The sequence below is a fragment of the Corvus hawaiiensis genome, chromosome 1 (genome assembly GCF_020740725.1).
Source record: "Corvus hawaiiensis isolate bCorHaw1 chromosome 1, bCorHaw1.pri.cur, whole genome shotgun sequence".
NCBI lineage: Eukaryota > Metazoa > Chordata > Aves > Passeriformes > Corvidae > Corvus > Corvus hawaiiensis.
In genome coordinates, this window is record NC_063213.1 from 43,859,706 (window position 1) to 43,877,826 (window position 18,121).

General features: G+C 36.3%; 1 protein-coding gene across 7 annotated transcripts in view; it reads left to right on the forward strand.

Annotated features, from left to right (window-relative positions):
• TBC1D5 (TBC1 domain family member 5) overlaps window positions 1-18,121 on the forward strand; it is a 317,984-nt gene that overhangs the window by 17,004 nt on the left and 282,859 nt on the right. For all 7 annotated transcript variants that reach the window (XM_048302259.1, XM_048302268.1, XM_048302273.1 and 4 more), the window contains exon 2: window positions 12,943-13,004. The gene's annotated coding sequence lies outside the window, so the exon portion shown is untranslated. The remainder of the gene's footprint in view (window positions 1-12,942; window positions 13,005-18,121) is intronic.

Here is an 18,121-nt window from a genome sequence, read left to right on the forward strand (position 1 = left end):
GTCAGTGAACAAGTATGAATTATTGTTCAGATTTGGATAGTGAAAGAAAAGAAAACATGGGTTAAAACCTGGTTAAAAATTTGAGAGTATCTGTTATTAAGAAGTATTGATACTGGAATTTAGGCAAGAGAAGGAAAAATAAGATTAGTCAGGAAAACCAGTCCTGTGGTTGCTTATGGGCCTGGGTCATATACATTTGCCTTGCTAATGGTTTTTTAGTGTGATTAAAAACTTCCAGAGCTCATGACATCAAAAAATTCATTGTGTGGAAAAGACTAAAACATTCCTTATTGTTGGCTTCGGTGTTATGTTTGGCTTTGAAGAAACTGACTTGTTTTACAGTTTCAGTTAAAGATCAACGCAATCATTTGAGCCTTGACTTTCTCTTCCAGGAGTCTGACAGAGCTGGCGGCATTTTCATCTGTCTGGCTTTTGTTGTTTAAGATCAATTCTTTGACTCACTGACACTGTAATGAGGAGTAAACAAGCCCTATTTCTTTGTGACAATTTGTAGTATGTTTTGAGTGGGTTCTGAATTTAGCAATGCTGGTTTAATAGTTGTTAAATCGTGTAGCTGTAGTAAACTTCTTTACTAGTGGTAATAATTGAATCGAAGAAATTAGTCTCACAGCCCCCTGTGGAGGGTTTGCCTTTGGTCCTGATAGTGTCAGCTTTGGGCCTCCACTGCTACCTGTCTGCTCGCTTCAGAGTACCATCTTCCCAGTTCTCTTGCATTTAACCACTACTTTGTGTTAGCAGGATTTCAAGTGTCCTGCTTGGCCTTTTGTCCCAGTGATAAATGTGTTAGATATTTGCAGGACCACATGTGCTTCTGATCAACTACATGAATGAATGTTCTTCAATATGGAGCTTAAAAATATGTCTGTCTGAGAATAGGTACTCAATTGTACAAGTACAATTTAGAGGATATGGTGCTGCTGAAAAGCAAAGGTTTAAATTTCTTGTAATTTCTCTGATTAGAGAATGTAACAGTGATGTCCCTTAAAACCAGGTTAAGAGTCAACATTTACAAGTACTGCTCCTATCTAGCAGGTATTTGAAGAGATCTCTGAAGCCTTCTGGATATCTGATGTTAAAAAGAAGACAGGACTTTGGGTCTTGCAGAACCTTCAGTAAAATAAATATAGAAAGAGAAAATTATGTAATTCAAGATTCCATTGATTTTAATTCTTATTCTGTGTTCTAACCAAAGAAATGTTATTTTTGTTTACTTCTTGGTGGTTGGTTGCTGTCTATTCACCGTGCAACTTATTCTTTGTTGATGACATTTTCAGCAGACCTGAAAGTTATGAGAGTTAGGTAGCAAGAGTTAAAGGAAGTTTATGTTGGCATAATTATTTAAGGAAATTTGACTCTGGTATTCCAAATTCCATCTGGGATGAGCTAAAGCATTCTTTCCATGATTTTTCAATACTTCTATACAGTCATTAATTAATGTTAAAATCTATCACCAGCAAGTGATACCAATCATGTATTTAGAATATAGAACAGGTTACCTGCTTTTTTATCTGGAAAATAATGAAGTTACCCTTCACTGGGATTTAGTTGTAAAGTTTTAGATAAGGAAGTAATCTCTTTGGGGTGAGGAAAAGAAAAACCTTCTTCAAGGCATCCCGATGTTATATGTTGAAGTTGGTCTGAAGTAAATTAACCATGTCTGTTCCTTGATTTGAGGTTCTGTTAAGAATTCTGTGCAGACATAAGTTTTTCACTCAGTGAACAAAAAAAGACAAGAAGGGGAAAAATCTCAGATAGTTTGAAAACACTAAGTCAAGGAAACTCTCACATGAGGGAATGTTGCCGTTGCCAACACTTCATTTTTCTTTGACTGCTCCCTCAGTTGCTAGAGCAATTCCATTGGTCATGGGAGACCAGGTTCAATGAAGTCCTTTTTCACCCCAGAATTATCCTGTACCTGTTACTTCTGGATTGCTGCTGGACATTTTGGGTATGACATGCTTATAGTCTCTTGTCTAATAAAGTTGCCCGTTGTAGAATTTAGAAATTCACCAAGGCTAACTGTGGAATTCAGGGAACCTACCAATGGGTGAATATCGTAATTGTGAGAGAGAAGATTAATTTTCAGCATTTCCCTGACAATGTGCATTTTTATCTGTATTGAGGCAGAGAAAAGAGAGTGCAAATAGCTGCTCTCAGTCAGAGAAGGGATTGGCTTCTCTGCTTTATGTAAGTCCTCAAACCAAGTGCACCTTAGTACAACGAGGGTATGACTTACTTTCGTCATGTAATGATAAGGTTCCTTTTGATTGCAAACTGCCTTTATAGATTGAATAAGAGGTACGATCATTGCCAAACTGATCAAACTGGAGACTAACAAAAGGTGCAGCTCATGTAGGTAATTTTCTGTTCCACTGTTACTTGTAACTATAGGAGAGTGTAACTATGTGTTGAGTTGAATTAACTTTAAAATGCATTGGTACAAGTGTGTTTTATTAATCATCAGTTGCTATGGATAGTGAAGGTTCTGTAAGGAAAATAATGAGGGTCCTGAATTAGAGGTGGCGCAATAAGAAACTTTTAATTTGGTTGAAAAATTTTATTTTGTTGTTTTCAGGTCATATTGGAGCCTGAATTATCTAATCTATAATGCCTAAAGAAGAAAGAATTTCTTCCCCTGTAGAAATTAGATAAATAGTTGCTATCAGAAGTATTTTATCCAATTCCAATCTAATTGGAGTTCTCTTCTTTTATATTACAAGAACTTAAACTTCGTATTTCATTCCATTAATGAAGTCCTAAACCTGGCTTAAATATTTTCAACAGACAGTTAGAAAAGAGATGAGCACAGTATTGTTACATCATGCAAAATATAAATTTGTCTTAATGAGAGATTTACTTTTAAAAAGTTAAAGGCATGTAAACAGTGAATGTGTTCAAAATATATCAAAGTCTCTACATAAAATAACAAAAACTGATTTTTTGGATATTCAGATTTAATTCAAATATGTCATTTAATGCAAAATGACCTTGTTAAGTCAGTAGTTAATGTTTTCGTAATAACATTAATTCTGTGTCTTTTCAGGTACTTTTCAGGTACTTTATATAGTATACTGCTATGTAATTTATTACCTATAGGATTCCCACTAATATCCATTGTCTTGTAAATATTATGAAATTTTCACAATTGTATTTTCCAACGTCATTTGTGTTTAGATTGTCAAAAAAAAACAGGAAAAAAGAAAAAGCAAAAAAGAAAAGGCAAGGGATTTCATTTTTCCTACTTACCACCAGTTCAGGCAACTTGTTTTCTTAGGCAATATTACCACTGATTTAAATGTTGACATTTAAGTTTCTGTTGGTTGAATCTTTCCTTCTCTTTACTGTTTCACAGTATGTTGATAAAATTACAGCATTTTTAACAATCCAATTTTTTCCAGGTAAAACTGGCATTTATCAGCCTTTTAATTCATCTGAGTATTTTAGAGGACATAGCAATGTCTGACATTTGCTTTTGTGTTTTGCAGACCAGGTATTCCTACCCTTATATATTTTAAAGTGAAGCCCTGATTTTTATTTCATTAAGAGCCTCTTACACTATAAATCTAATCTGTTTTGGGATTTGAGTTAAAAAACTGTTCCTGATCTCATTTTAGTGGATAAACCAACTGCTTTATAGAGTGTTTGTTAACAGAGGTAGCTATTATATTGATGAATATGGAAAAAGTGTATAGTCCAGTGCTTTGTTCCATTCCTCTAATTTATGACACCAGTAATAATAGATGATGAATGAGATATCCAAAACATTAATAAATTATCTGAAGATGTGTACTAAATCAAAGAGGAGGAGACTAAGAAATAATCTCATATAATGCCTCCAAGAAAAGTAAGCTAATTCCAGAGTAATTTATTCAGCAATATGCAAAAACCCTGAGAAATTTGTCGAAATTGAACTGCTATAGTTAGTATGAGATTAATATAACTCAGCATTTCAAATGCACTATTATAGACATTTGGATCGCCAGTTTCAGGTGGCGTAAAACTTACAGACTAAAATCACTCTTAAATGTTTAAGTTAAAATTTTGAGTTTAAGCATGTTTAAAATAAAACCCAGCAATTTTGCCCTGCATTGAGATACTTACATCCTCTTCCCTAAATTCATCTATCCACTAACAGGATTGAAATTTGCAGCAGTTTTCTGCTGTGGTTTGCATTCAGCAACTTGATGATTCTGTGTAAAATAGTTACTTGTTCTAAGAGAAACTGTGCAGCCTTTCATTTTTCTTAGCAGTGAAGTTTCTATGTTTTGTTTGTTTGGATGCTACAAGCCATATTTCTAATGGTGACACTGGGAGTCTCCAAAGGAGTCTTCATGTCAGAAGAGGCATTTGGCCACTTATGCAGTATTCATGTACCACTTTGTTATAGACAGGTAGCATCCAAATAGTGGGCTGGTTTTATGCAAGCAAACTAATGCCATTTTTATTAATCTTATTTTTTAACGTTAGCAAATTCATCCATTGAAATTCAGTCACCATGATAAAATAGAGTGACATTTAGGGACTGCAGGTGTTGGTAGAAATAAAATATCTTGGGGGTGATATAACTTTTTCTGTTTCACAAATGGACACTTGGGAGTTTTTATGAATGTGATTTTTATCACATTTAGATAACCTGAACTTAGATAAATTTGTCACCAAATAATTGATATTATTTTTTGTCCTCCCTTTGTTCCCATTTTTTGATATTTCTCCTTCCATGCATTGCACCTTTGCTGGAGTTCATATGGCTCTACAGAACTGATCCAGCTGATTGATAATATATTTTTTCTTTGTTGGGGTTATGCAGTGAGTTGCAAAGTAGTTAAATGTTTTTGGTATGAAGTTAACTACACATCCTAAAGACTATACTTTCTACATCAGGGACAATGGAAGACCCTTGTCCCTGATGATTTTTGATCATATCTGACCAAATCTGATCACCTGTGGATACAGGTAAATAAACTTACCTACCTAGTTGTATTAGATGTGCCCATTTCCATGTTAATTTCTCCTGTGTGAAATAGTGCCAGAGGACACATTACTGTACAACAGTGGTAGTATAATAAGTGGTTTTCTATATTTCATGGATTCAACTTCATTTTTGTGACTAAGATTATGCATAGACTGTTGCATACTACGCTACTCATACTGAACTTCTGGATTTTTTTCACTCAGTTGTCCCTGTCATGATCCCTTTAATAGTCTCAGTGATCCAAACTGGCCATAGTGTCTGGATGGTGGCTTGCTATCTGTGAACTCATAATGTTTTGTCTTAGAATGGGACATTTTTTAGGTACAGTATTTTCTCATTTCCCAGAATGTGTTTTATTGGTCTTCTTTCTACACATAGCCTTGATTTAACCTTGAACTGTGGAATTTATTATAGTTGCACTTCTCATAAAAGTTGTCATCAGAAAGTATCACCAATTGCTTTCTACTTTTTGTTTCCTCTCAGTTTTTGGTAAATACAATGAGTATTGTTAATCATGCTACTTCTAATCATCAATCTTTAAGATGAGCAATTAACATACTTTTTAAAAGTACTGAATAGTAAACAGTATTTTCTTTTTTCTCTACTTCAGTCTAGGTTCAGGCATCCGGTGAAAAGGTTTATATAAATTCTAACTTAAATGAATCATAGAATCATAGAATATCCTGAGTTGGAAGGGATCAACAGGGATCATCGAGTCCAACTCCCAGCCCTGCACAGGATAGGCCCAAGAGTCACACCATGTGCTCCTGAGAGCATTGTCCAAATGCTTCTTGAACTCTGTCAGGCTTAGTGCTGTGACCACTTCCCTGGGGAGCTGTTCCAGTGCTCAGCCACCCTCTGGGTGAAGAACCTTTTTCTAATATCCAACCTAAACCTCCTCTGAAACAATTTCAGGCCGTTCCCTTGGATCCTGTCACTGATCACCACAGAGAAGAGATCAGTGCGTGCTTCTCCATTTACCCTCTCGAGGAAGTTGTAACTGCAATGAGGTCTCCCCTCAGTCTCCTCCAGGCTGAACAGACTGAGTGACCTCAGCTGCTCTTTGTATGTCTTCTCGTCTAGGCCCTGCCTCATCCTTGTGGATGATCCTATGTGCGCTCTCTAGTAGTGTCTCGGTTTTGAAAGACAGGTGTCTGCTAAGGAAGGCAGAAGCCCCCCCTTGAAGTGGCAGATATAACCCCTTTTCCCTCCAAGTTATTATATTTTGAAATCAAGGGCCTTTAGGCAAAGATGTGGGAAATAGGAATAACAGTTCTTTACTCTATATATATATGTATATAACCAGTCAAACAAAACAACAACAACTATGGCAGTAACAGCAATCACAAACCCAGTGCCAGCCTTCTCGGCTGTCGGGCCCTTTCCCCTCGGGTGCAGTTCCGCTCGCAGCCGGCAGGGGCGCTGGCGGCTCCCGGTGAGCAGGGCAGGTGCGATGGTTCCCCCGCGGCTGCAGGGGGCGCTCCGGAGCGAGCTCGGGAAACCCGCGGCTCTGGTGCCCTGGGATCCCGGGGAAGGATGGAACAAAGGCTTCACAAACCGCTGGGCAGCCGATCCCGGACTCTCAGGAACAGCAGGCTGGAATGGCAGGGACGAACGCAAATCCCGGGTGGCAGACGAGATGTATCCAGATGGGAAAAAACCACGGAGGCCCAGGCAGGCAGGGTGAGCAGGGCTACAGCGTAGCGAAAGCTCGAAGCAGCAGCGGGGCAGGACAGCCACAGCTCGGTCTCCAGCAGGGCAGGGAAAAGCGGCTTTTGGGGTCCCGGCGTTGCTTCCAGCAGGAAGAAAGAACGGCCAAAAAGAAAGCAGCAGCAGCTCCTTCCTCTGCAGCTTCTCTCTCCGGACGCTCAGAGCGAACTGACCCCACACCCAGGTGTAGACAAAGGAGTAGCCAGGCCCGCCCCACTCCCCTTTTTGTCTTTCTTAAGTACAGCTATTTGTCCCCTAGCAACATGCATATGGGAGAAAATTCCTTTAACAGGAAAACCTAAGACTAAACTAAAACCCCAACAAGTAGCTTTATATCTTTCTTACACTGTGGTGCCCAAAACTGCACACAATATTCAAGGTGAGGCCACCCCAGTGCAGATCAGAGCAGGACAATCCCCCGCCTTGCCTGGCTGGTGATGCTGGGCCTGATGCACCCCAGAACACGGCTGACCCTCCTGGCTGCCAGGGCACTGCTGATTCGTATTCAATTCACCACTGACCAGGACCCACAGTCCTTTTCCACAAGGCTGCTGTCCAGCCTCTCATTCCTCAGTGTGTCCATTCATCCAGGGTTGCCAGAATCCAGCATTTGAAATGAAAATTCATTTTACAATGAAAAGTTTCATACAGCTGGTGATTGCCTAGTCCTTTAATTTGCCAAGATCGTTCTGCAAGGCCTCTCTGCCATCGAAGGAGTCAACGGCTCCTCCCAGTTTAGTGTTGTCAGCAAACCTAGTATAACTTTGAGTCCTGCATCCAAATCATTTATCCAAATAATTAATGGAGCCGTGCAGAACCCCACTAGTGACTGATTGGCAGCTTGATGTAACCCCATTTATTGTGATGTAAATGAATGTGCCATATGTATGAGTCAGAGTAGGACTTCTTTGGCTCAGTCAGCCCATACGTAATGCAATTGTTAAATTTTACTTGTTTTTCTTCATAGCTAACATGACCACGTTTGTAATTTTTAGCAGTCAAGTTTAAAGAGAAGTGGGGATATCAAACATTTTTAGAAACTAGGAATGATACCTGCTTTCTAAGTTTATTAGATATTTACATGTAAAATATATATGTAGATTCTATTAGCATATTTGTCTTATATTTCCCACTATTTTCACATATAAGTGTAGGATCTTTTCTTCACCTTTCCATATATCTTAAGGTCTGCCGTGGCTACAAAAGTATAAACCTTACAGTCAGTCTTCAAGGTGATTAACTCATAGCACTGAATTGTAGAAAAGAAACCAGGTTCTTTCTGCATTGATATCTGTGGTGTTCAGTGGGGTTAGTGATTAGAGTGGAATGTATTTCCTCTTTCTGCAGACCTACAGACTTTCTCATTATGTTCAGGATTAAATCAAGATCTGTTGAAGACCAAGAAGTTGTTTTGCAATAAGGGAAAGATTGAAGAGAACTTACTTGCTTTATCAGTATTTGTCGTGTTGCCTGACCTTAGTTTAAGGAAAATAGCTATTAAGTAAGCAGCAGAATCCCATCATATATTCACTACCTTTCTCATTATGTTCAGTGTGAAATCAAGACTTTTTAAAAACCAGAGAAGTCCATTAAAGAGTGTTTTAGGGGTTAAGGTGCTTATTCATGGTTGTGGGAATGTGACTTGGAGTTTATTCTGTCCCTGGTCCATTACAGGAACTTGAGTAAGCATTGTGTATCTACATGAGTGCGCTGATGTCTCTTTTGGTTGTGGAGAATGTCTCAGAATCTCCTAAATGTCTCATAAATCTCACTTGAAATTAATTGGAGCTACCAGACGAAAAGAGAATAGTTGCAGAACTTGAAGTGTACAAAGCTCACCTGGATAAAAGCTGAATAGCCTCTGCGCCTCATTCAGTTATTTATAAAAAATAGATTCTGCATTTTGCAGAAATTAAAATATCTATATTGGTATTAAAATATGCTGAGAAAGGGATCCAGCAGCTCTTGCTTTACCAAAGTTGTTGCGTGATCCTTTAGTACAACAGCAATTAAGGCCTAAATTGGGAGAGCCCTTGTATAGAACAAGATGTGATCTGATCTTTTTGAAAATACAATACAATAGCCACTCTTTTATATGAATAGACTTAAAGAAGAACAACATTAATTGTGGAAGATAATGATTGCACATTGTATAATCTTAGAAAATAGTCAATTCTTCGCATGAATATGTGCAGTTTGGAATTTTGTATTTTATAGTTCAATAAATAGGGTATCCAAAATAAAAATCGAATTGCAAAGAATAAATTTTCAGCCATGTAAAAAAAAAAAAAGTGACCAATTCAGTTAATATTTTTCGTGATGACAACAGAGGAGCCCTTTGGCCCTAAGCATATTACTTGAAAAATAAGGATCTTAAATGTAGTGTTATCCTCTGTCATATATGTGACATCTGAGGGCTTATTAAAATCCAGGAGTGTGTGATTAAGGTTCTTTGAAAAAGAGAAATGAATTTTTAATTAGCAAAATGTGTATATTAAATAAATGGAAACTATTTGTTTGCCCAGTCCATTTAAGTATAAATTATGTTTCATCATTTCTATTAAATTGACAGTGCATTGTTTAAATAAATTTTAAACACAATAGAAGAGTGTCTGTAATCGGAAAATTAAATTTTGCTACCAAAGTTAAGGTCACTTAGTTTGGAGTACCTCTAGGTTAACGTATTATTGAGAAGTTCCCATTGAATAACGCAAATCAATACAATGAAGGGTTAATTGTGAAAACTGATACAAGTTTTATTTTCTTACAAATCAAGAGGTTGGTAAAATGTACATTTACTGTTGATCATTAGAATACAAAACTATCTGTTAAAATCAATTAACATGCGTATCTGATAACCGATTGTATAAATATGAAAGTCAAATAATTGTAATCGTTAACCATGGCTTCAGGTCATATGAGTTGTCAGCTCAAAAAAACTAGAGGAGAAAGAGGTTGATTTGCATATATTTAATGTGGCATGCTGTACATGTGGGAATTTGAGATAAACCTTTGCTGGTAATCTGCTTGTTTTTATCTAAAAATCGACTTGGAAACGTGGGTCATAACAGTCAAATGAGCTATGTCTTGCATTGATAGGAGTTGATTCAGTAGTCTGGGTTTTAACATTTTGCTATGTTTTAATATTTTAAAATTGATTTTTACCTTAGAGACAATTGGAAGAAACTGGTTAAAAAGTTACTCAGAAATACCCAAAGTTTTTGCCAAGAACATACTCTAAGATTATCCTATAACACTGTGGGACCCAATTACTTTAACAGTTTTTAGTTAGACTTACCAACATGTATAACAAACACTTTTTTATTTTTTATGATTAAAAAAATCAGATACATTAAAAATTTTTATTAAGTACTGTACTGTGTCACAAAAGTATCTTTCTGTGTGAAGTGGACCAAACAGTTAATCTTTAATTTTTGTAATAAATAGAGGGATGGAATTGTGGCAGAAGAATGAATGAATCTTCTGGTCTTGAAAGATTTATGTGTTATTTAAGTTCCCAAATATAAGAATTGATTGCAGGCTTCTTTTATTTATTTTTTTCATTGATAATGCAAAATATTTTGTGTAACTTAGAACAATTCCAAGAATCTTTCAAAAGTGGGTCAGAATATAGTGGTCAGTACCTTACATCAACTATAATTTGGTTAAGCAGGTCTGTCCAGCCTTTCTCTTTCTCCCTGTGTTTACTCCTAAGTATTAAAAAAAATTCCTAAATTTTAATATTACATGGTAATCTCTTTCTCAAATTTCCCTGTTTCCTATATTCATGAGTTCCCATAGGAAGGAAGCAGCAGTGTGTGGTTCCTTTTGGTCTGATTTGTACCTTCAAACTAAGAAACTTTCTGGTGATGGCAGTATCAAAAGGTAGAGAATGGAGTAGCTTGTTGCTCAGTCCTTTTACTATGAGCCATATTTATAATTTTGCCATTGTAAATACTAGAAATTTTTTCTTAGGTATGGGGTACAATCCAGTTCCTTAAATTATCACCCAAATTAACTTGAGTGCCAGCAAGGGAGCCTCCCTATTGTAGCACAGCTTCCCAGATTGGGCAGAGTAGAGAACGCACATGATTACTTGATTTTTGCTGTTCTTCTCTGTAAAGTACACCTGAACGTCAGTGCCTTCTGCTTTAGTCTTCTGTTGACAAGTTTTCCTCATGATCTGTTGTGTAAGGCACCTATACAATGTTTGAGGGCTGGTGGGGGGGGCAAAGGACCAGCTAGCAGAAGAGAGGAAGGGAATCAAATTCGGTTTCTGTCTTTGTCTCTTGTGTGGGGTGGAATTCGCATATGATTGCAAGTGGGAGAAATATGGCAGTATCCCAGGTCATTGGCTGGTTTGTGTCCTTCTTTAAATGATTTATGTGTCTTATTTGAGCAGGGAATATGACCCTCCAGCTTAGACAGAAGTAGTTGTCTGAGGAGGTGAGTTCTGTAACCATAGACTGGAAGCCCCAATTAAACATGAATGAAAGTAATTAAAAAATAAGTAAATTTTAAAAGGAAGAAAAACATTTGGGTTTAAGACGTCAGTAACTGTAATTACAGTTTTAGCTCTACTGTAACTCATTGATGAAAAATCACTTTGCTACCAGAGGCTCCAAAGCTGCAGGTGAATGCTCTATGACTAAATGGTACTTCCTATAGAAGGTCTGATTCCAAAACCTCCAGAGCCATTGTATATCCCAGTAATCCTCAAAATCTTCTAATGTGTATAGTAAAGTATAGGCTGCTTTTACAAGGACCCATTGCTTTTAAAAAGAAGCATTTGGTATATATATTATTTGTTTTGGGGATGGATGGGATTCAGAGATGTGGTGTGGGAATGAATTGTCATTTTCAAACAGATATCTGTACACTAAATGAGAATACCTTAATAAAAAAACCAGTCTCATTTGTCCCACTTCAGAAACACATACTGTGAGAAGAAAGTGCTTCGCATTCCTTAAAATACAAAAGTTTTTGTAGTGTTGTGTCTTGGGGCTTGCAGTGTTATTAGCTCAAAGGGGAGGTATGCTTTTTCATGATGACTATATTTAGCCAGGAGGAATAGTCCTTTTTAAAGCAAATTGAAATGAGTGTATGAGAGCGTGAAATTATCAGCAGCACTGGTGCACATTTACATTACTTCTACATACTCTTTTGAATGACCACACAACAGAACAAGTACTTCATTTCCACTGTGTTGATTTTTCTTGACAAAACATGGCAGTCTGTCCAAAGGAGGGTGTCTAGCCAAGATAAATATAAAATTTATGATTAAGCAAAGTGTTTTCTTATTATAATCCCTAAAGAGAATTTGAGACTTGTTAAATAAAATGTGCCCAGGTAGTTTTAAGAGTAAATTATCCTTTATGCTTGTAAATGCTGAAATACAGCAGCACCATCAGCAATTTGAGATATTACTTGTAGAAACAACACTGCACACTGACTCCCTTTGAAACAAGTAGCAAAAAGCCATGCATGTATACAATATATAACCTCAGGTTTGATGTATCCCTTCGTTTTTACAGTCCAGTACAGAGATAAAGAATCCATGTCAGTAGCATGGTTTGTAAAACTGTCTCGCTCTTTCCTGTATGAAATGTATGTTATGGAAGAATGCAAATAAACCTTTCGACCGAACGGATAAAAGTTGGTAACACGATTACACTTGTGGCACATTTCTTCAACTGCTGTATTTAGAGAATACCACTTTGAAGAAAGCTATGGTGACTGTCAATATTATTCATTAAAATAAATGGAGACTGAAAATTGACTGGGGAGAAGAGTGGATTTTGACCTTTGTGGTACCAGTGTTGCTTTGGAATGCAGTATTCTAATTAAATTGTGAATGTACTTAGATAGTGGATATTAAATGATCTCACTGTATTCTTTCAAGGACTATGAACTTCCAAAATCAAGGATAACATTAGATGTCAGCCAAGTATTTTGTCCTTCTCATGGTTTGTCTTTAGATCTGAATTAGTGCCAGTTTGCACAGATTGTGTGTCAGCTTAAATACAAGAAACAGGCCTCAGTCTGCTTGAACTCGTTCCACCAAAGACTTCTAAAAACTTTCGGTAGTCTGCAAACTGTAATGGTTGTTTCACATTAAGTTGCTTTGTAGAATTATAAAACAGCTTTTCTTGTGCTTTCAAATAAAATGTTGTCATCTGCTAATGAACGAGATACCATCTGTAATAATTAAGGTTATTCTACTTGTTTTTCCCCTGCAGCAAAACTTCTGAAGGTTTGCAGAAGACAATAAGAGAACCACCAAGAAGGCTATTGCAGTGTTGTAAGTATTGCACCCAGGAAAAGAGAAAGAAATTGTGTGAATTAAGAAAGTTGTAAAGAGATTTTCATTTTTGGGGGTAAAAATGAGCTACATGAAGGGATTACATGTAAAATACAGAGCAGGATGTATTGTAGCAATCGTGTTAATAATTTACAAGGGAAAAACTGCATTCTTGTAAAATCTAAAATTGTATCCTTGTGCAGTGTAATCAGGAATTCACCAATAGCAGTGAAAAATATTTCTCTATCCACCAAAGATTGATCTAGTTTATATACATTTGTTTATTTAAAACTATCAGAATTTAGAAAATCATTGTAGTTTTGTAGGTTTGTCATTTGTTTTAGTGACTTATTGTTTAGGTTATTTTGCAGAATTATTTATTTGCTGATTTATTTATGTATTTCATTATTTATTTATTTGATTATTTAGTAAATTATTTATCTGATGAATTATTAATACATCTTCATGACATGCTTTAAATTATTTATAACTTAATTTTGAGTTTATTGCTTTTCGACGCTGCATTGTTACTGACTAGTTTTGATTTTTTTTTTTCTTGGTTCTTGAAAATTAAAGTACTAGCTCTAAGGCAAAAGTATATTCTTTGCAGAATCCATAGATGGTTTTCAATGAAGTAATTTACCATGTTGATGCTAATTTTGTTTAGTTTTATATTGCTTAATACCACTTTTCTACTTATTTAGCTTTTGCTTCTGCGATTCTATAGGTTTGTCAAGATCAAATGAGTGACCTTTAAGGGGCAAAGATAAATGTTTACTTTAAACTGTGTAGAAATAGAGTAGCTTTATTTCCCCTTAATAAATACTCTTTAATTATTCTTCAAGTTAACGTGAGATATTTTTGTCCCAGTGAAATTAATGTTTTTAAAATGAGACTTTGGATACTTGAACTAATACATTTAACTTTTAATAAGAAAACAAAATATTCACATTAATAACCCATATAGAGGGTTCTTTCTTAGTGGCAAAGTTTTAAGTACTTGGGGAGGAATGGTGGTGTCTTTAGACACATGCAGAAATGTGTTGCAGGGAGGAAGGTGGATAGTAGGGGTTTTTCCCCCCCACAGAGTTTTTTGCATGCATAGGTATTTATAAGCTCTTCAAATTTAACGTCTCTGTTATTGTACATAAACTACTTTCAGGTTCTGTAATCACAAAGAATCATTTCCAGTGGACAACATAGTGTGAAACCTGGTTTTGTGTTCCTTTCCTCTGCCAATCATAAAGGTCTGAAATACCATCTTTACTCCATAGAGGCTTGAGTCAATGTATGAGAGTAATGTAAGGGGCCAATTTCACGCTTTATGTGTGAGCACCTTCTCAACAGAGTTTAAAATTGGTGCCTGGGATCAGAATTTGACTTGGAGTCAATTCTGGCCGATGGGCTATTCAGGGCCCCTGAGCCACCTTGTTCCTGAAGTTGCCTGTTTGGCCTCAGTTCCTACTGAGTACCTCAGGCAGTCCGAAACCACCTTGCGGGACTGACAGCCCTGTTTCAGAGCTGTAATGAATAGGGCAAAGCAGCAGTTCCTCTGCAGAAGTGCCGTGTGCATAATGTGGCCTTTATTCTGTGTTTAGTGCTTGAAATGAATTACTATATACTTTAAAGTTTTAACACAGCATGGAAAGGCTGCATTGTACATTTCAAGTTTCAATGCTGTTGAAATACAGTAGAAATGGCCTCTGTAGACAGGTTTCACTATAGAACTTAAATTATGCATGTGTATATCCAAATTCCTTATTTTGAAATATTGAATGTATGAATATTTAATTTGTATCTTGCTTTAGTATCTTCATATGCTTGCCTTAAAGGAAGCTGTTTCCTTTGATTTATATACATGGATAAAAATGTGTGTACAGTATGTATCAATAGTTTTTCTCTCTATGGTGTTAGATGAACAGCTTTAGATAATGATAGCTACTGATTTTTATGCTGCAGCTTGCTACCATTGTATAAAACGTAAATTTGTCGTATTTGTTCTATTAATCTTACTTGAATTTCAAATTCATTTGCTTTCCAGAAATATTTTCTTAATTACATGCGTTAAGAAAAGTCAAGTATCTTGCAGATCTTAATGATGCAGTATTTTTGGTCTGTGCACAGTAACAAAGCCCTGAATATTATTATTTGGGGCAGAGTTCCAATCTGAAATTTACATTTCTCCTTATTTGAATGTTTTCACTGAAGCTGAGAACTCCAAGGGAGTTCCTCAACACATCCTAGTTTATGCGATATGCTCTCTGAAATTTAGTACACTCTTATTTCCTTTTGTAAATGAGGTCTTATTGTTGAATAAGACCTATTATAAGCAGCTACAAAGGTAAGTGCTGTCAGTGCATTCTGCCACCAGTTTCTTGAAGTATGAAACGCTCCCTGAAAGACGTGCTACTACTGTTATGGGATAATATAACACAGCTTATGTGTTGGCACTGAGAGTAGCTACTTCATAATGATGACAAGTGGAAGTACAGCCAAAGGTCACATTAAACAAGAGATTTCTTTCACACCTCATCTATTTTCTGGATGTGGTATGAAAATAGCTTTGTTCCCTATACTTCTCTATTTTTAAAAAGGAAGTTATCTTGAAATAATTTTTTATGCCTTGTATATTACTTTGTTCGTGTTTTAAGAGATAGGCTATGGAATTCTAGCATGCTAAATTGATGCTACAAAAGTGTTTGAAATTAGCTTAAATTTTGGGTGAAGTTAGACAACACTAGTATTTCATCTCACTACATTTTTTAGTTTGCAGATTTGCTTAAATACATGGCTTTAAGTTCTAGAAAAGGAATTACTGATGTATGTTGTGGTTTAACCCAGCTGGCAACCAAGTACTTTGTAGCCCCTCACTCACTCCCCTCTCTGCTGTGATAGGATCGGGAGGAGAATTGGAAAAAGGTAAAACCCACAAGATTTTGAAATAAAAATTGAAATAATGTAAAATATAATAATAATAGTAATGAGAAGAGAGAAAACAAAAAGAGAGGAGGAATAAAATCCAAGAAAAACAATTTTTAAAAAATTAAATTACTCACCACCTGCTGACTGACACCTAGCTTGTCCCTGTCCTTGAACAGTGATCGGCCCCTTCTGGTCAACTCCCCCCAGTTTGTATACTGGGCATGATATTCTGTGGCATGGAATATCCCTTTGGCCAGTTTGGATCAGCTGCTTTGGCTGTGCTCCCTCCCAGCTTCTTGTGCACCTCTGCATTGGCAGAGCATGAGACATTGGAAAGTCCTTTGACTTAGACTAAGTCTTAGACTAAGCACTACTTAACAACAAAAACATCAGTGTGTTATCAACATTATTCTCATCCTATCCTAAACCCAAAACACAGCTCTGTACCAGCTACTAAGGAAGAAAATGAATTCTATTGCAGCCAAAACCAGGGCACTGCGAGGTGGTATTTATATTGATGTTGCATGACCATGGGTTTATTCTTTTTTGTATCTTTTAAAAAGAAAGATACTTTTTGTTTTCTCTGAATTAGAGTCTGTTCAGAAATAGGGAAAGAGTCAACCTGTCTGTGTTGACAGTTTCTTACCTCTGCTTTAATGAGATCCTGCCAGTATTGTTAAAGGATCATTTCTGCTGAAATGGTGAACCAGGATGCTAAAATAAGGCGACATTTTAGAAAAATGATTAGTAAGTATTAGATAATGAAAATGAAGCTGACTTGTTTCTCAGAGAGTGTTGAACAGTTAGGAGATACTGGTTGGGAAGCCTAAATCTGGTATATTATTGGTAGGTATATTTCTGTTCTAATCTAACTCCATAGAAATTGCAGAAGCCATATTAAGCTCTTCTTCAATTTGTTTCATACAGATAAAAGAATTTGCATCTCATGAGTCACATATTTCCTGTTGTATCTTTAATACAGCCATTTTTAGTATTTTTCTTGCCTCTTTCCTCTATTGGTATGCTTAGAGAGTCTGTGTGTAGGAGCTTGTTATTTCACCCGTGAGGCAAGGAGGAGTTCAAATCAATAGCAGTGTGTTGTTGACACTAAATGATGTTTCTTCTTGCCACAATAAGACTTGATTTTGTCATCCTAATGACGCTAGCTTGCTTCACAGAATAGGGATCAGCACTCTCTCAAATCAAACTTTACAAGTTTAAAAAGAAGGAAATACTAGAGAAATAATCCAGTATTTGTGACCAAACACATGCATTGGCTTTGTAAAATGACTGTTCAAGTTCTGTTTCATTTTATAGGGTAGCTGCTTTGCAGTGCATTTTGGAAGTCTGTTTTAAGGGATGTAGGATTGATCAGAGCTGATATTGATGAAAGTCTGATATTTTAAAAAGATATGTTACAAACATTATTTAAAATACAAGTTCACATGAAATATGGATCTTAGTAAGACCTTGGCTAAAAAAACCTAACAAAACAAGAAGCCTCAAGCTAGTAGAAATTCTGTGTGTTTCACAGAAAAATCTTTGCAGCACTGCCTAGAAAGAAAATGTCTGCAAGAGGAAATAGGTACAACCAGCGAGACGTTACCAGGCCCAGTCCATGATTGCACTCTACAGCATGGTCCAAAAGGAATAAGCAGTTGTTCCTGACTTGCACTAAGGATTCCGTAGAGAGACTTGCAGCTGTAGGAAGATGTGAACTTGGGAGAAATGGTGTAACCATAGTAAGCAATATTATGATGATAGAAATTTCCAGGCTTAATGTTGGTAGCAACAGTAGGTTATTAAGAGCAGAGGGGTCTTTTGTGTTGGACATCTGAAAGCAATGGCAGAGTTGAATCATTCTATTATATTATCAAAATATCTACCTCCTTACAACAGTATTTGTGCATTTATTTACATACTTTTCACTGTATGAAAGTTGTTACCTTTTTATCTGAAAGAACGTTAAGAGGTATGTCTTCATGATTAAACATTCACATTGTAAATTGTGAATTGTTCTGTTTCCACTGTTATCATTGTTTTGTATTTTTCTGCAAAACATGGCTTCTCAGATGTTCATAGTCTAAACTGCAATCTAATATTTTTTGGTTTTTCGACAGCTCTCCTTCTCACTTCTTCTATATGATGTTCATAAAGTCACCTGACGTAAACTGTCCACGTATTATGGTGACCTT